The sequence below is a fragment of the Carcharhinus amblyrhynchos genome, chromosome 11 (genome assembly GCF_965287045.1).
Source record: "Carcharhinus amblyrhynchos chromosome 11, sCarAmb.v2.hapA, whole genome shotgun sequence".
Taxonomy (NCBI): Eukaryota; Metazoa; Chordata; class Chondrichthyes; order Carcharhiniformes; family Carcharhinidae; genus Carcharhinus; species Carcharhinus amblyrhynchos.
The window spans coordinates 37801431-37807704 of record NC_137334.1 but is presented as its reverse complement, the minus strand read 5'-3'; the positions used below and the strand labels follow the sequence as shown (position 1 = coordinate 37807704).

At 41.8% G+C, this 6274-nt stretch overlaps 1 protein-coding gene across 2 annotated transcripts in view; it reads left to right on the top strand.

Annotated features, from left to right (window-relative positions):
- Positions 1 to 2297: 2297 nt before the first annotated feature.
- dnajc10 (DnaJ (Hsp40) homolog, subfamily C, member 10) overlaps positions 2298 to 6274 on the top strand; it is a 62115-nt gene continuing 58138 nt past the window's right edge. For both annotated transcript variants that reach the window (XM_080198870.1, XM_080198869.1), the window contains exon 1: positions 2298 to 2392. The gene's annotated coding sequence lies outside the window, so the exon portion shown is untranslated. The remainder of the gene's footprint in view (positions 2393 to 6274) is intronic.

Below are 6274 nucleotides of genomic sequence, written 5' to 3'. Positions count from 1 at the left end.
TGGGCAAAAAGGTGGTGGGATAGCTTTATTTTACTTTATTTTGCTTCCCTGCTTTCAAATACACCAGCAGGGGGAGGTGGGCATAAAATTCACTCCTTGGAAATAAATCTCCTTTCCTTTACTGTTGCAGAATCAAAAATCTGGAACTGCCTCCCTAAACTCATTGTGATTGTACCAACACCAAGTGGACTGCAGTGATTTAAGGCAGCTCACCATCATCTCCTTAAGAGTTATTCAGAATGGAGAGCAAATGTTGGCTTTGCCACATTTGTGGGACTCACATCCCACAAAGTAAAAAAATGTGCATTTATATATTTTTATATATACATAGAGAGAGAGAGAGAATACTTTATTTAATTGGCAAAGTCTCTCCAGGAGCTCCACAGAAGTGCGACTGGACAAAATGGATGCCTAGGTCAAAGGAGCCGATATTAAGAAAGGTGACTAAAAGCTTTCTTACAGATGTGTAGAAGGTGTTATTGGGGAGATAAATGTGAAGGAGGTGTTATCAGGGGAGACAGATGTGAAGAAGGTGTTACCAGCTGAGAGAAATGTAGAGAAATTGAGGGGCTTAGGGAGGGAATTCCAGTATGTAAGTCTGAAAGGCAAAGCCACATATGATGGGGTAAAGGAAGTGAGGGAAGCACAGAGGCCGGAGGAAGTGAGTAATGAAGGGCTAGAGATGATTACGGAAATAGGGAGATGCAACATAAGCTTGGAAATATGAGCAGAAGACCACACTGTCCATTGAGCCTGCACTGCCATTCTGTATGATCACTGGCCAAATTCCACTTTCCCACAGGTTCCCATATCCCTTGATTTTGTGAGACATCAAAAATCTATTGATAAAAGACAAATATGCAAGACCATAAATACATTTAAAGCAAAGATGATTAATTTATTTGGAAGCACTGGGGAACAGAGTGTCAACGGAGGTCAGCTAAGACAAAAATATTTTGTGAATGTGACTTAGTTTAGGAGTTGGGCAACAGAGTTTTAAATGAGGTGAAGTTCATGGAGGTTGGATGATGAGAACTGAGCAAAAGAGCAATGGACTAGTCAACTCTGGAGGTGGCAAAGACACAAACGAGTTTCTGAAGATGATGATGAGACAGCGACAAACACATCAAGGTTACAGACTTAGAAGGAAGTAGTCTTTGTAATACAGTGGAAATGCAGGTGAAAGGTTAGCTTGACATCAAATAGAATCATAGAATCTACAGTAGGGAAGGAGGCCATTTGGCCCATTGAGCCCACACCAACATTCCCACCCAGGTTTCATCCCCTCAACTCCACATATTTACCCTCCTAATCCTCTTGACACTAAGGGGCAATTTAGCATGGCAATCAACCAGGAAAGTGGAGCACCTGGAGGAAACTCACGCACACATGGGATGTGCAAACTCCACAGTCACCCAAGGCCAGAACTGAACCTGAGGCCCTGGTGCTTTGAGGCAACAGACTGTGCCACCATGCCACCCTTAGGACATCAAGATTGAGAACAGTCTGGCTCAATTTGGATTGGAAAGAGAACAGAGCATGCGCCAGGCACTGGAGCAATTACTAATATTTTAATGAAGCAAATTGCAGTTTATTCATGTGTGTGGCACACAAGCCATAAGCTGTCAATACAGAGACATTAAAAACACTGTACTAATTACTCCACTTCCAGAAGTGATTTGTAAGAGTTATTAAGCCAAATACTATTAATAGAGATAGAAATATTAACTTAAGGTATGTTTGTGTATTCTTTTCCTTCTAAAGGTGCATATTAATTCAATTTCTCTGTTCCATTAGTTGAACGCCTCCCTCAAAGGTTCAAGACCTTCTCATCAAAATGGATAAGGTCTTATCATGGAGGAAAACGACCCTTTTAGCTTTGACAAAGGGTCACCTGGAATCCAAACATCAGCTCTTTTCTCTCCTTACAGATGCTGCCAGACCTGCTGAGATTTTCCAGCATTTTCTCTTTTGCTTAATTGCATATCTGGCGTACTCCCATTGGCTGGCCGCAGGCCTGGAGCTCTCCCATTGGCTGATTGCAGACCTGAAGCTCTCTGATTGGCGGATGGCAGGCTTGGAACTCTGTGATTGGTTGATTGTAGGTCTGACGTTCTCTGAATGGCTGATCGCAGGCCCGGAGCTCTCCTATTGGCTGATTACAGATCTGCTGCTCTCTGATTGGCGGATGGCAGGCCTGGCGCTTTGTGAATGGTTCCCAGCCGCCTCCACGTGGCGATGAGTGTGCTGTGGACGTCACTGGTCCTATTGTCTGCGTATCCTGGAAATGGGTCCGGGTGGGGGCGGGGTTTGTGTCCGACGGCGACACGAGTCCGGAGCAGTCGAGTGGCCGCTGAAAGGGGATCCGAGGTGGAGAAGCGCCGGCCGGCCGGTGAGTGGAGGAGCTGGGTCTGAAGTGGCTGGTCCTTTTTTTTATTTAAACCGGACGTCCGTTTAATTTGTCTGTCCACCCTCCCCGGGCCCGCTGTGCGAGGGTTTGCCCCCTTTCCTGGCCGGGCAATGGGGCTATCGGTCGGTGGTCCTGATGAGAGCTGGTCCAGCCGGCACTGATGCCTGAATCGAGGAGCAGCCCTGGGCCTTTGCTGAAACAAAACGGGGAGATGGGGAATGGCCAGCCCCAGTAATGGAATAGGGGGAAAGTGTGGCAGGAGAATATTACCTCTTAAAACTACTTTGAGGGCTGGGAGTGGAGAGGGGAGGGTAAAGATGAGGAATGGGGATTAATGTGCCCAATAATCTGCGAACAGCTTGAGGAAGGGAGGGACGGGGAAGAGGAATTGGGGAGGATTTATTTTTCCGGATAGTGAAAAAGAAATGGAAAAATTAAGTTAGAATTTTTAAAAAATCTAAGAACTGGATTGCAGTAAAGTGGAAAAGTGAGGCGATGGTTGAAGTCGTTCAGGTTTGAAGCCGCAACATTGTGGAAAGGAGGATAAAACTCTGTTTCTGAACTCCCTCAACAACTCGTTTCAACTGCCTTCTCTTTGGTCAGATAAAAGTTGTTGTTGTGGGTTCCAGGTTATTTGTTTAGAAGCCATCAACTGATATTTTTACAATGCTACACCTCTCACCTGCAACAGTGAAAGAGGCTTACTCCAATTTCATTTGAATATCGGATCGCCATGTGAAAAAAATAACCTTTGAAATGCCAGATGCTTTTTAAAAAAATCATTTTAGACTTGCACTTTTAAAAAATCTTGCCCCTCTGCATTGAAACAAGTGCACATACCACAAGTTGATCATTTATTAATTTCTGAAATGTCAGATTATTATGTCATTTTTAGAAGGGACGGCCCTGGTTTCTTATTCCACTTGTGGCTCTGAATTTTTTTATTATTGACGGATAGGCAGCCAAAGGAAATATAATCTGTCTTCAAATCCAGAATCCTTTTCTCACACTTCAGTAATTTGTGTCCAGAAATAATACTCATTCCATCTTCTCACAGAATCTATAAAATAAGGTTATAGCTGCATTACAAATTTGCTAGCCCAGCAGTGTTTTTCTGTGAACCATTAATACAGAAAAAAAACTGCTCGCAGATATGCACAATATGTACACTTGATTTTAGTTTCATGTGAATCTGTAAGTTCCGGAAGGGACATTATAGACTGTTTATCTATTTACATGGTGACATTTTGTCAAGAAGCAGTCCTGCAAGTGTACCGTGTGCTGTAGCTACATCGTGTTTATGATGTAAGTTGCTGTCACACTGGATGATTTTTTTTAAAAAATGGCATTTACGTATTTGGTGCTTTTCGTGACAGTACTTTGGACATCATGCGATGAAGTGCAGTCGCTGCTGCATGAAAGAAAACATAGCCGATTTGTATACAGCAAACTCCCACAAAGAACAATGTGATCATGTCCGTAAAATCTGTTTTTTGTGATGTTGACTGAGGGATAATTATTGGACGGGATATACACTTATGAATTAGGAGCAGTAATAGGCCATTCAACTGCTTGAACCTGCTCTGCCATTCAATAAGATCATTGCTGATCTGATTATGGCCTCTGCTGTACATTCCACCATGTCTACCCTGATAATGCTTTAGCAGGGGCAAAGGTTTTCAGCAAGCTTGATGCTAGAAATGGCTACTGGAAATTCAACAGCTGGTGAGTGAACATTTTGAGTGTCGGTGGTCAAAATCACATGAAAGAAATTTCTTTCAAGTTCAAGTAGTATGCACGGAGACAGATCTATCTCCTAAAATAGAGTGAAACCTGTCACTTTGTAGGTAGTGTTTTTGTAGAAACATCTGAGAACAACCCTGGTATAACTTGGAAAACTGATAGCATTTACATCCAAAGCTTTAACATCAGCTGAGACCAGGTATATCAACATGGGAAGAGAACTTTTGGAAATTATGGATAAGAGAAATTTCATACGTATCTATTGGAGAAAATTCATAGTGGAGATTGATCAAAGTTCACTGGAGCAAATCTACAAGAATAAATTGTATACAGCAGCTGCAAGACTGCAGAGCTTACTCTTGAGAGTTCAGAGTTATGATTTCATTCAGAAATACAAACCAGGAAGAGAAATTGTGATAGCAGATATCCTATCTTCATTTTTGCCGCAGGAGAAATGCAAGATAAAAGATCTAGGTGTAAAGATGCGTCACCTAGAGAACGTAGCACCATCAACACCCTCAGTCAAGTTACTGATGAGATTGAAAAAGACAAGTTGCAGATGCTCTGTCAGCTCCAGGATAGATACAGCAAATGCAGCCAGCAACACAACAGTATTGATCCATCAGAGATGAGGTGTCGCTAGAAGATGGTGTTTTGTTAGCCAGATGCAGAATAATCCAAGGCGAAGCAGAAAATCAAGAGCCAAATCAGCACATGATTGGCATATATAAAGTTATTGAAATAATGGTGTCAACATACATTGCATGTTAGATATAGGAATACGTAGCAAAAAGAAAGGATGATTGTTACTGAAGTACTGTAGGAGCTGATTTATTCACACACCATCAAGACTAGTATCACAAAATAGTAGGCTACTATTCACAGTTGCCTTTTTATCAGAAAGATGAAAGATTTGAGAATTTTAACAATCACTTCAGCTGTATGGCTTATGTTTGCTGAGCAAGAGATTTCCGAAAGAGTGCGATGATGAATCTAATTCACCGCCAGAAAGTTGAAGGAATTTGCTGAACAATGTGTTCAACTTCTTCACGTTATCAAAGGAGCCACGGTTTTATAGAAAGATAGGTCCATATGGTGAAGAGAATTCTTGACAAAAGATCCAAACTTTACCTTGTTTATCACTTCAAGCTACGTACATACCTTCTCAACAGAAGCAGAATGATGTGAAATTGCTGGCCATGCAATTCAATGGCAAAATTAACAAGGTAACTTTATCAAGCAAGGATACATCCTCCAACTGATAAGCAGGAAGTAAGACAACCCTGATATAAAGAGTTAACACTTCAGTAAACTTGCCAAGTCCTTACCTGAGCTGTTGGGTGGATAAAGTACATCCAATCAAAATCTGAATCCTAGCTAAAGTCGTTGAAGCTGAGACACCAATGTCTTGTATAATTGAGACCAAAGCCATTAAGCAAATCAGGAAGAACAGACACTAAGTTCAACCTATACCTGAAGTGGATAAGCAGAAAACAAACAAGCAAGACAACATCTCCAATGTGCAGTGCAACGTCAATGTCACTAGCAAGTGATGCAACGTTACTCACACTTCTTACAACAGACATGGCAACACCAGCAGTGAGACCAAATACAGAGGTACAACATTCCACCATCTGAACAATATTGTAAATAATGCTGAGAGAAAAAGGTGAAGATCTCAATGTATTCAATTTAATTATAAAAGTCAATTGATCATGTTTCTAGCAGGCCCTGGAATTTTGTCAGCACCATGTTGTCTGTGACTGGTGTCCTTTATTGTAGCTGAAGCAGGATAATTGAAGCAGTGTTGATTTTAATCTGAATTCAAGCAGTGTTATGTGGTTTTAATGTGCCCCCTGGGATTGCTGAAAGGAGCTTGATTGGGGCTGATGACAGGTCATGTCATGTGGCTAGGGACAGCAGTTTTTTTCAGAGCATTCCAAGTTTTTTTTTGTTCTTCGGTTGATGCCGGTAGCTGATTTGGAAAAAAGCAGTGTTTCTCTGTCTTTTGCACTCACTCTTGAGGCTTTCTGAAAGTTCCAAGACTCGGGAGCCTTAGATTTGATCCAACATTCAAAGGGCCAATTCATGTAGGTGTTAAAAGCTGCAAATCCGCCATCA